General features: G+C 46.0%; 3 non-coding genes across 3 annotated transcripts; all 3 read left to right on the top strand.

Annotated features, from left to right (window-relative positions):
* The first annotated feature begins 3,256 nt into the window (after positions 1–3,256).
* TRNAF-GAA (transfer RNA phenylalanine (anticodon GAA)) lies at positions 3,257–3,329 on the top strand. The gene has a single exon. It is a non-coding gene; the product is annotated as a tRNA-Phe (tRNA).
* A 1,089-nt stretch (positions 3,330–4,418) lies between these two features.
* Positions 4,419–4,491, top strand: TRNAF-GAA (transfer RNA phenylalanine (anticodon GAA)). The gene has a single exon. It is a non-coding gene; the product is annotated as a tRNA-Phe (tRNA).
* A 1,674-nt stretch (positions 4,492–6,165) lies between these two features.
* On the top strand, positions 6,166–6,238 carry TRNAF-GAA (transfer RNA phenylalanine (anticodon GAA)). The gene has a single exon. It is a non-coding gene; the product is annotated as a tRNA-Phe (tRNA).
* The last annotated feature ends 5,904 nt before the right edge of the window (positions 6,239–12,142 follow it).

Here is a 12,142-nt window from a genome sequence, read left to right as displayed (position 1 = left end):
GTGGGCGCTTTCCTCACCTGCGGCTCTGTTGACCAGAAGGGGGTTAACGTATGGGGCAGGTGATCTGGATTGTGGCCTGCTGGCGCAACCCTGAAGTCAAATAAAAGGCCCAGTGGAATGGGCGGTGAATGTATATATTGTATTATAAGTTTATTCCTAAATACTGTATTTGAATATGTACGAATAAATAAAGAGATTGGTGGGTCAATGAGGTAATTGACCAGAGAACTTAAACTTTAATAAACAAGCAGCACACTGCAGAAAATCAAGTACGACTCCCGAGTTTGATGTGGGGTTGGGACCTTGTAAAGCATGCAGTGTGGCAGGGGGAGAATGCACTTTGTCTGCCATCTATAGCTCAGTTGGGAGAGCGTTAGACTGAAGATCTAAAGGTCCCTGGTTCAATCCCGGGTTTCGGCACAGTTGAGAGGTTCCTTGCTTCTAACAAAATAGGTCTTGGAATCAGCTGTAGTACTTTTTCTCTATTCATCAAATTTTTTCCAACTGATCTACAACACAATCAATTTAACATAGACTTTGCTTTATGTCCTCCTTCTAAACTTGCTTCCACCTCTCTTACCTTCAGGTTTGACAATGAATATTTCCCATTTCATGCTTTTTTGTAAAGTAAACTCTTGTCTGCATTACCTTCCACCTCCCCTTGAATACAGATGTCAGTAGTCAGATGACATTGCTTACCTACTCATGCCAAATATATCTGGGTAATATAGTGCTACTCCATTCAGAGTTAAAAAAACAACTACCTAACCTGGATCCCAAAACTGCTATTTGCCCATTGCACCAGTTAATTGCGGAATGATACAGGACTCCTTAAAACATATCTCTACCATATGAGGTTAAAAATTCAGGTCCTGCATCTATTTTGTTAAATGGTTTAAATTAAAGTATGAAGACCACATCTATAAGCAGGCCGCAATAGCTCAGTTGGGAGAGCGTTAGACTGAAGATCTAAAGGTCCCTGGTTCCATCCCGGGTTTCGGCACAGTTGAGAGGTTCCTTGCTTCTAACGAAATAGGTCTTGGAATCAGCTGTAGTACTTTTTTCTCTATCAACATTTTTATCAACTGATCTACAAAATGATCAATTCAACATAGACTTTGCTTTCTGTCCTCCTTTTAAACTTTCTTCCACCTATCTTGCCTTCAGGTTTGACAATGAATGTTTCCCACTTCGTCCTTTTTTGTAAAGTAAACTCTTGTCTGCATCACATTCCACTTCCCCTTGAACACAGATGTCAGTAGTCAGATGACATTGCTTACCTACTCATGCCAAATATATCTAGGTAATATAGTGCTAGTCCATTCAGAGTTAAAAAAACAACTACCTAACCTGGATCCCAAAAATGCTATTTACCCATTGCACCAGTTAACTGGGGAATGATACAGGACTCCTTAAAACATATCTCTACCATATGAGGTTAAAAATCCAGGTCCTGCAGCTATTTTGTTAAATGGTTCAAATTAAAGTATGAAGACCCCAGCTATCAGAATGCTGAAATAGCTCAGTTGGGAGAGCGTTAGACTGAAGATCTAAAGGTCCCTGGTTCAATCCCGGGTTTCGGCACAGTTGAGAGGTTCCTTGCTTCTAACAAAATAGGTCTTGGAATCAGCTGTAGTACTTTTTCTCTATTCATCAAATTTTTTCCAACTGATCTACAACACAATCAATTTAACATAGACTTTGCTTTATGTCCTCCTTCTAAACTTGCTTCCACCTCTCTTAACTTCAGGTTTGACAATGAATATTTCCCATTTCATGCTTTTTTGTAAAGTAAACTCTTGTCTGCATTACCTTCCACTTCCCCTTGAACACAGATGTCAGTAGTCAGATGACATTGCTTGCCTACTCATGACAAATATATCAGGGTAATATAGTGCTAGTCCATTCAGAGTTAAAAAAACAACTACCTAACCTGGATCCAAAAAATGCTATTTACCCATTGCACCAGTTAATTGCGGAATGATACAAGACTCCTTAAAACATATCTCTACCATATGAGGTTAAAAATCCAGGTCCTGCATCTATTTTGTTAAATGGTTTAAATTAAAGTATGAAGACAACAGCTATAAGCAGGCCACAATAGCTCAGTTGGGAGAGCGTTAGACTGAAGATCCAAAGGTCCCTGGTTCAATCCCGGGTTTCGGCACAGTTGAGAGGTTCCTTGCTTCTAACAAAATAGGTCTTGGAATAAGCTGTAGTACTTTTTCTCTATTCATCAAATTTTTTCCAACTGATCTACAACACAATCAATTTAACATAGACTTTGCTTTATATCCTCCTTCTATACTTGCTTACACCTCTCTTACCTTCAGGTTTGACAATGAATATTTCCCATTTCATGCTTTTTTGTAAAGTAAACTCTTGTCTGCATTACCTTCCACTTCCCCTTGAACAAAGATGTCAGTAGTCAGATGACATTGCTTACCTACTCATGTCAAATATATCTGGGTAATATAGTGCTAGTCCATTCAGAGTTAAAAAAACAACTACCTAACCTGGATCCCAAAAATGCTATTTACCCATTGCACCAGTTAATTGCGGAATGATACAGGACTCCTTAAAACATATCTCTACCATATGAGGTTAAAAATCCAGGTCCTGCATCTATTTTGTTAAATGGTTTAAATTAAAGTATGAAGACCACAGCTATAAGCAGGCCGCAATAGCTCAGTTGGGAGAGCGTTAGACTGAAGATCTAAAGGTCCCTGGTTCAATCCCGGGTTTCGGCACAGTTGAGAGGTTCCTTGCTTCTAACAAAATAGGTCTTGGAATAAGCTGTAGTACTTTTTTCTCTATCAACATTTTTATCAACTGATCTACAAAATGATCAATTCAACATAGACTTTGCTTTCTGTCCTCTTTTTAAACTTTCTTCCATCTATCTTGCCTTCAGGTTTGACAATGAATGTTTCCCATTTCGTCCTTTTTTGTAAAGTAAACTCTTGTCTGCATCACATTTCACTTCCCCTTGAACAGATGTCAGTAGTCAGATGACATTGCTTACCTACTCATGCCAAATATATCTAGGTAATATAGTGCTAGTCCATTCAGAGTTAAAAAAACAACTACCTAACCTGGATCCCAAAAATGCTATTTACCCATTGCACCAGTTAACTGGGGAATGATACAGGACTCCTTAAAACATATCTCTACCATATGAGGTTAAAAATCCAGGTCCTGCATCTATTTTGTTAAATGGTTCAAATTAAAGTATGAAGACCACAGCTATCAGAAGGCCGAAATAGCTCAGTTGGGAGAGCGTTAGACTGAAGATCTAAAGGTCCCTGGTTCAATCCCGGGTTTCGGCACAGTTGAGAGGTTCCTTGCTTCTAACAAAATAGGTCTTGGAATCAGCTGTAGTACTTTTTCTCTATTCATCAAATTTTTTCCAACTGATCTACAACACAATCAATTTAACATAGACTTTGCTTTATATCCTCCTTCTAAACTTGCTTCCACCTCTCTTACCTTCAGGTTTGACAATGAATATTTCCCATTTCATGCTTTTTTGTAAAGTAAACTCTTGTCTGCATTACCTTCCACTTCCCCTTGAACACAGATGTCAGTAGTCAGATGACATTGCTTACCTACTCATGCCAAATATATCTGGGTAATATAGTGCTAGTCCATTCAGAGTTAAAAAAACAACTACCTAACCTGGATCCCAAAAATGCTATTTACCCATTGCACCAGTTAATTGCGGAATGATGTAGGACTCCTTAAAACATATCTCACCATATGAGGTTAAAAATCCAGGTCCTGCATCTATTTTGTTAAATGGTTTAAATTAAAGTATGAAGACCCCAGCTATCAGAAGGCCGAAATAGCTCAGTTGGGAGAGCGTTAGACTGAAGATCTAAAGGTCCCTGGTTCATTCCCGGGTTTCGGCACAGTTGAGAGGTTCCTTGCTTCTAACAAAATAGGTCTTGGAATCAGCTGTAGTACTTTTTCTCTATTAACATTTTTGTCAACTGATCTACAAAATGATCAATTCAACATAGACTTTGCTTTCTGTCCTCCTTTTAAACTTTCTTCCACCTATCTTGCCTTCAGGTTTGACTATGAATGTTTTCCATTTCGTCCTTTTTTGTAAAGTAAACTCTTGTGTGCATCACATTCCACTTCCCCTTGAACACAGATGTCAGTAGTCAGACGACATTGCTTACCTACTCATGCCAAATATATCTGGGTAATATAGTGCTAGTCCATTCAGAGTTAAAAAAACAACTACCTAACCTGGATCCAAAAAATGCTATTTACCCATTGTACCAGTTAATTGCGGAATGATACAGGACTCCTTAAAACATATCTCTACCATATGAGGTTAAAAATCCAGGTCCTGCATCTATTTTGTTAAATGGTTTAAATTAAAGTATGAAGACCACAGCTATAAGCAGGCCGAAATAGCTCAGTTGGGAGAGCGTTAGACTGAAGATCTAAAGGTCCCTGGTTCAATCCCGGGTTTCGGCACAGTTGAGAGGTTCCTTGCTTCCAACAAAATAGGTCTTGGAATCAGCTATAGTACTTTTTCTCTATTCATCAAATTTTTTCCAACTGATCTACAACACAATCAATTTAACATAGACTTTGCTTTATGTCCTCCTTCTAAACTTGCTTCCACCTCTCTTACCTTCAGGTTTGACAATGAATATTTCCCATTTCATGCTTTTTTGTAAAGTAAACTCTTGTCTGCATTACCTTCCACTTCCCCTTGAACACAGATGTCAGTAGTTAGATGACATTGCTTGCCTACTCATGACAAATATATCAGGGTAATATAGTGCTAGTCCATTCAGAGTTAAAAAAACAACTACCTAACCTGGATCCAAAAAATGCTATTTACCCATTGCACCAGTTAATTGCGGAATGATACAAGACTCCTTAAAACATATCTCTACCATATGAGGTTAAAAATCCAGGTCCTGCATCTATTTTGTTAAATGGTTTAAATTAAAGTATGAAGACCACAGCTGTAAGCAGGCCGAAATAGCTCAGTTGGGAGAGTGTTAGACTGAAGATCTAAAGGTCCCTGGTTCAATCCCGGGTTTCGGCACAGTTGAGAGGTTCCTTGCTTCTAACAAAATAGGTCTTGGAATCAGCTGTAGTACTTTTTCTCTATTCATCAAATTGTTTCCAACTGATCTACAACACAATCAATTTAACATAGACTTTGCTTTATGTCCTCCTTCTAAACTTGCTTCCACCTCTCTTACCTTCAGGTTTGACAATGAATATTTCCCATTTCATGCTTTTTTGTAAAGTAAACTCTTGTCTGCATTACCTTCCACTTCCCCTTGAACACAGATGTCAGTAGTCAGATGACATTGCTTACCTACTCATGCCAAATATATCTGGGTAATATAGTGCTAGTCCATTCAGAGTTAAAAAAACAACTACCTAACCTGGATCCCAAAAATGCTATTTGCCCATTGCACCAGTTAATTGCGGAATGATACAGGACTCCTTAAAACATATCTCTAACATATGAGGTTAAAAATCCAGGTCCTGCATCTATTTTGTTAAATGATTTAAAATAAAGTATGAAGACCACAGCTATAAGCAGGCCGCAATAGCTCAGTTGGGAGAGCGTTAGACTGAAGATCTAAAGGTCCCTGGTTCAATCCCGGGTTTCGGCACAGTTGAAAAGTTCCTTGCTTCTAACAAAATAGGTCTAGGAATCAGCTGTAGTGCTTTTTTCTCTATCAACATTTTTATCAACTGATCTACAAAATGATCAATTCAACATAGACTTTGCTTTCTGTCCTCCTTTTAAACTTTCTTCCACCTATCTTGCCTTCAGGTTTCACAATGAATGTTTCCCATTTCGTCCTTTTTTGTAAAGTAAACTCTTGTCTGCATCACATTCCACTTCCCCTTGAACACAGATGTCAGTAGTCAGATGACATTGCTTAACTACTCATGCCAAATATATCTAGGTAATATAGTGCTAGTCCATTCAGAGTTAAAAAAACAACTACCTAACCTGGATCCCAAAAATGCTATTTACCCATTGCACCAGTTAACTGGGGAATGATACAGGACTCCTTAAAACATATCTCTACCATATGAGGTTAAAAATCCAGGTCCTGCATCTATTTTGTTAAATGGTTCAAATTAAAGTATGAAGACCCCAGCGCTCAGACGGCCGAAATAGCTCAGTTGGGAGAGCGTTAGACTGAAGATCTAAAGGTCCCTGGTTCAATCCCGGGTTTCGGCACAGTTGAGAGGTTCCTTGCTTCTAACAAAATAGGTCTTGGAATCAGCTGTAGTACTTTTTCTCTATTCATCAAATTTTTTCCAACTGATCTACAACACAATCAATTTAACATAGACTTTGCTTTATGTCCTCCTTCTAAACTTGCTTCCACCTCTCTTACCTTCAGGTTTGACAATGAATATTTCCCATTTCATGCTTTTTTGTAAAGTAAACTCTTGTCTGCATTACCTTCCACTTCCACTTGAACACAGATGTCAGTAGTCAGATGACATTGCTTACCTACTCATGCCAAATATATCTGGGTAATATAGTGCTAGTCCATTCAGAGTTAAAAAAACAACTACCTAACCTGGATCCAAAAAATGCTATTTACCCATTGTACCAGTTAATTGCGGAATGATACAGGACTCCTTAAAACATATCTCTACCATATGAGGTTACAAATCCAGGTCCTGCATCTATTTTGTTAAATGGTTTAAATTAAAGTATGAAGACCACAGCTATAAGCAGGCCGAAATAGCTCAGTTGGGAGAGCGTTAGACTGAAGATCTAAAGGTCCCTGGTCCAATCCCAGGTTTCGGCACAGTTGAGAGGTTCCTTGCTTCTAACAAAATAGGTCTTGGAATCAGCTGTAGTACTTTTTCTCTATTCATCAAATTTTTTCCAACTGATCTACAACACAATCAATTTAACATAGACTTTGCTTTATGTCCTCCTTCTAAACTTGCTTCCACCTCTCTTACCTTCAGGTTTGACAATGAATATTTCCCATTTCATGCTTTTTTGTAAAGTAAACTCTTGTCTGCATTACCTTCCACCTCCCCTTGAATACAGATGTCAGTAGTCAGATGACATTGCTTACCTACTCATGCCAAATATATCTGGGTAATATAGTGCTAGTCCATTCAGAGTTAAAAAAAACAACTACCTAACCTGGATCCCAAAACTGCAATTTGCCCAATGCACCAGTTAATTGCGGAATGATACAGGACTCCTTAAAACATATCTCTACTATATGAGGTTAAAAATCCAGGTCCTGGGGGGAGGAGCTTCGCTGCCAACCAAGATGGCCGCGTGAGCTCGGAGCTCCGAAGACCTCCCGATCTTCCGAATTAATCCTGCTCTCCATCCTGTCCCACAATGGTGGGAATCGGTCGCTAAGCCGGGCCTGATGCGGCTCCCGCTTTCGGATTGAAAATTGGACATTCCTAGCCTTAGTTGTGTCGACGATTCCGGAGGCTCCTCCCGCACCGCTTGTGCCAGGGTGGAATGTAGCGGTGTCCATACGGAGTTCCTCCCTGCCAGTGCTTCTCCGGCCCGAGGGGTGCACCTGAGCTTCGATCGCCTTGCTGGCCGATCCTGATTCTGGACCTTGAAATCCTTGTTGTGTGCATTGAAAATACCCCGCTGGACTCTTTCGCCCCCCGGTGTCCCCCCCCATCCCGTGATTGCCAACATGGCGGGCAAGGGTGGCTCGGATGCGGGCAAGACTCAACGGATCAACAGGAAGCCGTCCCAATCCCAGTCTACTATCCCCGAGCGCTTCTCCCAGTCTAAGGGATCACCGGTGCAGGTGGTCCGAACAAGAGACCCGAGAAGAGATGAGTCGCCGGACGATTCCGAGATAACGTTAAGGGACGTCATGGGTGCGATATCGGGGGTGAGGACGGAGGTGCACACACTTCGCGAGGAGCTATCCAGCAAGGTCGATTCCCTGAAAATCGAACTGAATCTCATCAGGACGGACCTTGGGAAAACCAATGACCGGGTGAAATCTTTGGACCTTAAGACATCCAGCCTGGTCACGGATGTCTCGGATATACAGACGGAGGTGCGCACTTTGAAACTGGCTAACGGCGTGCTGGCGCGTTGGCTGGATGAGTTCGAAGGCCGCGCGCGGCGCCAAAATGTCCGCATCACCGGAGTACCGGAAAAGGCCGAGGAGGATTCGACTGAACTCTTTGTGGAAGAACTGGTGGTGAAGAACCTACAACCGGGGGGCCTGAGCAAGTTCTTCTCGGTAGAGAGGGCCCACAGGATTCCTGGTGGGCCGCCCAAGTCGGGAGCTACCCCGCGCCCCATCATTGCGAGGCTGTTCAATTATAGGGATAGAGATGCTATCCTACAGGCTTCGAGGACCGCGGGCCCTCTCCATTTCCAGAACTCGGAAGTGAACTTCTTCCCGGACTTCACCCAGGCCGTTCAGAAACAGCGGCAGAGCTTCACCGGGGTGAAGCGGAGACTCAGGGAAATGGGCCTGCGGTACTCTATGCTCTATCCTGCTAAGCTTCGCATCGAGCGAGACCACCGGACTTTCTTCTTCGACTTTCCTGACGACGCGGGACACTGGCTCGACACCCTACCCCAGGAACGGCCTGAATCAACCGACCGGACGGAGGGAACCACCGAAGGAGCGGCTGCACAGGAATGATTTCTTGGCTACTTGTCTTCCGAGAACTGGGAGGCCGTGAGGTGCTTCGACTTTAGACACTGCCTCTTAAATTGACTCATTTTGTTATTGATATGGGGGATGACGGGAGGGGATGAGATGCCTCCTTTCTCCTTCGTGGGCTTTTTGTAGGTTAGTTAAGGGGCGACAGGCACACTGCTAGTTGGGGTGGATTTTGGTCTGATGCAGGGGTGCAGGGTGGGGGGTAGTTGGGGTGTGTGTTTTTGTACTTTCTCTTTGTTTAGTCTCTTATTCTGGCTGAGGAACTTTTGGTATGTTATTTCGCTGCACTGGGCGCTGATGTGGGAGGTGGGGGGGGGGACGCGGAGCGTCCTTGACGATGGGGGGTAAACTGCTTCATTTGCTGAGCTGGAATGTAAACGGGTTGGGGGATCGTATCAAGAGGGGTGTTGTGTTACAAATGATTAAGCGATGCTCGCCAGATGTAGTTTTCCTACAGGAGACCCACTTGGTGGGTCATGCATGCAAGGCCCTGAATAGACGGGGTTACAAAATGGTGGCTCACGCAGGTTTCTCTTCGGGTTCCAGGGGGGTGGGCATAATGGTGCGCGCGTCCCTTCCGTTGGAGGTGGAGTCTGTGCTGGCTGATGATAGAGGCAGATACGTGACGTTGGTGGGTAGATGGGAGGGCCGCACACTGGTTTTGGTTTCGGTTTATGTGCCCCCAGGGTTGCAGGAGACTACTTTCAGGGACCTGGGTGGCGCCATTTTAGGTCTTCCCGAGGGATTGCTGCTGGTGGGTGGGGACTTCAATTCGGTTGTCTCAGGGGAACTCGACCGTTTTCCTCCCAGGGATCTTCGCCCTTCCCAGTCTTGGATGCCTGACTTTGTATGTTCCATGGGGATGATTGATTGTTGGCGACTGCTACACCCTACACAGCGACAGTATTCCTTTCTCTCGGGTGCTCACGGTAGCTTCTCTAGGCTGGACTACGTCCTGGCCCCGGCGGCCCAGGCGCAGTCTGTCTCCACCGCGCGCCTCCTGGCCCGAGGTATCTCGGACCACTCTCCGGTCTGGGTCTCGTTTGACTTCCAGGTCCCCGCATCCTCGCGAGTTGCCCCCATTAGCCCGTGGTACTTTCGCGATCCGAAGACCCGATCCCTCCTGACCAAGGCTATGGACCGGTACTTTATTGAGAATACTGGCTCCGTAGACTCAGCCGTCTCCCTATGGGAGGCCTTTAAGACTGTTATTCGTGGCGAGGCCTTTTCCCTGATCGCGGAGGCACGCCGCCGCCGCGATGAAAACGTGGTGCGGCTGGAGTCTGACCTTGCAGACCTGGACGCTCAGTTGGAGCTAGGCCCGTCACCCGACCTGATTCATGCCATCTCGCTTAAACAATCCGAGCTCCGGGCCACCACTGCTGACGCAGCGAAGGCCTTGGGCAGGGAACAGCAGGGAAGGATTTATGATTCCGGTGATAAAGCTGGTAAGCTCTTGGCCTGGTTGGACAAGCGGGAATTGGCGTCCCGGGTGGTCCCGGAACTGGTGGGTGAGGACGGTTTACCCTTGACGGACCCGGCGGCTATAGCCGGGTCCTTCGCTGAATACTTCGAGGGGATTTATACCTCCGCAACCTCCCTCCCGGAATCCGCTTCGGCCTCCTATCTGGAAGATATTGACCTCCCCTGCCTATCCGATCTTGACCGTGAGGACATGGATCGAGACCTGTCTGATGACGAGGTTGCCCTGGCGATCCACTCGTTGCGATCTGGTAAAGCGCCGGGTCCTAACGGTATCCCGGTGGAATTGTACAAGCTAAAAGCTGACGCGCTGGCCGCGCCGTTGCGCAAAATGTTCCTCGAGGCCCGCGAGCGGGGGGAACTCCCCCCAGACCAGAGACTCGCCACCATTGTGGTGATCCACAAGGAAGGGAAGCCGTGGAATTCGGCCCGGTCATACAGGCCCATTTCACTGTTAAATGCTGAACCCAAGATCTTAGCAAAACTGTTAGCCAACCGGCTGGTGGGCGTGATCACGGACCTTGTACATCCGGACCAGTCCGGGTTCATACCACACCGGAACACGGCGCTCAACTTAAGGAGACTCCACGCAGTTCTGGCACGCGCTCACTTGCTTCGCGACCCGGCGGTCCTGGCCTCACTTGACGCTACTATGGCTTTCGATTCCCTAGAGTGGAATTATTTGTGGGCAGTACTAGCTAAGTTGGGCTTCGGGCCATCCTACATTGGATGGGTCCGACTGTTATATTCTGCACCGTTGGCTAATGTGGCTGTTAACGGTAGGCTTTCGGCCTCCTTCGCGCTGCACAGAGGCACCAGACAGGGCTGCCCGCTTTCGCCGCTTTTGTTTGCACTAGCGCTGGAGCCACTGGCAGCGAGGATTAGAACGCACCCCGATGTTTCGGGGATCACGTGGTCGCCGGGTTTCGAGGAACGAGTGTCGCTTTACGTGGACGACATCCTCCTTTATCTTACCTCTCCTTGTCGCTCGCTCATTGTGGTTTTTGACCTGTTGGGTGCCTTTGGGTCGCTCTCGGGGCTGGTGATCAACTGGTCGAAATCCTCACTATACACGGTGTGTGGGGCCACTCCGCGCCTCCCCCGTGGGTGCTCGATTCAGGTGGCCCAACAGGGCTTCCGGTACCTGGGCATCTACGTGTCGCGCGACCCCCGCGCCCGATACACACGCAATCTTCTGCCACCGCTAGAGCGCTTACGGAGGGATGTCGAGATATGGAAGAAACTGCCTATCTCCTTGATGGGCAGGGCTGCACTGTTTAAGATGATGGCGCTGCCCCGCTTCCTATACGCTCTGCAGAACTCACAGGACCCAGTCCCCACCAAGTACTTTGGCGAGATCGAATCCCTGCAGCGGGCATTGCTGTGGGATGGACGGCCGAGAATATCACTGCCTAAACTGACTATTCCCTGCTATGACGGTGGTATTGCACTACCGGATATGCGGCGGTATTATTGGGCGTCCCAACTTGCGGCGGTTAACCACGGCCTCTATGGCCCCGCGGTAAGTCCGGGCTACGCTATGGATCGGTGGCTAGTTAATGACGGTAACTACTACAGAGCTCTTTATTCCAGGTCATTGGATCGCAGGTTAACGGGCCCCACCAGAACGATGGTACAGGCGTGGCGCACGGTGACGGACACCCTTGGCTGGAAAGATAAGATCACTTTGGCCACTCCCCTGTATGACTCTGATGTGCTGGGGAAACTGTGGAAGACCAAAGGTTTTGACCGGTGGGACACCATCGGCATATCTAAAGTTGGTGACATGGTTGTGCGGGGGAGGGTCAAGTCGTTCGCTTCGCTGCAACTTGAGTATCAGCTGGCGCCGACGGAATATTTCCGACACGCCCAGCTTAGCCACGCCCTCTCCCCCCACGTCTCTGACGGTGGTGCTATCCCTGAGTCTTCGCCCCTGGAGGATCGGGTGCTGGACGGCCATATGCCGGACA

Source organism: Lissotriton vulgaris, chromosome 8 (genome assembly GCF_964263255.1).
Source record: "Lissotriton vulgaris chromosome 8, aLisVul1.2, whole genome shotgun sequence".
In the NCBI taxonomy this organism is placed as follows: Eukaryota; Metazoa; Chordata; class Amphibia; order Caudata; family Salamandridae; genus Lissotriton; species Lissotriton vulgaris.
The sequence above is the reverse complement of the archived record's forward strand: the minus strand, read 5'-3'. Positions and strand labels throughout refer to the sequence as shown.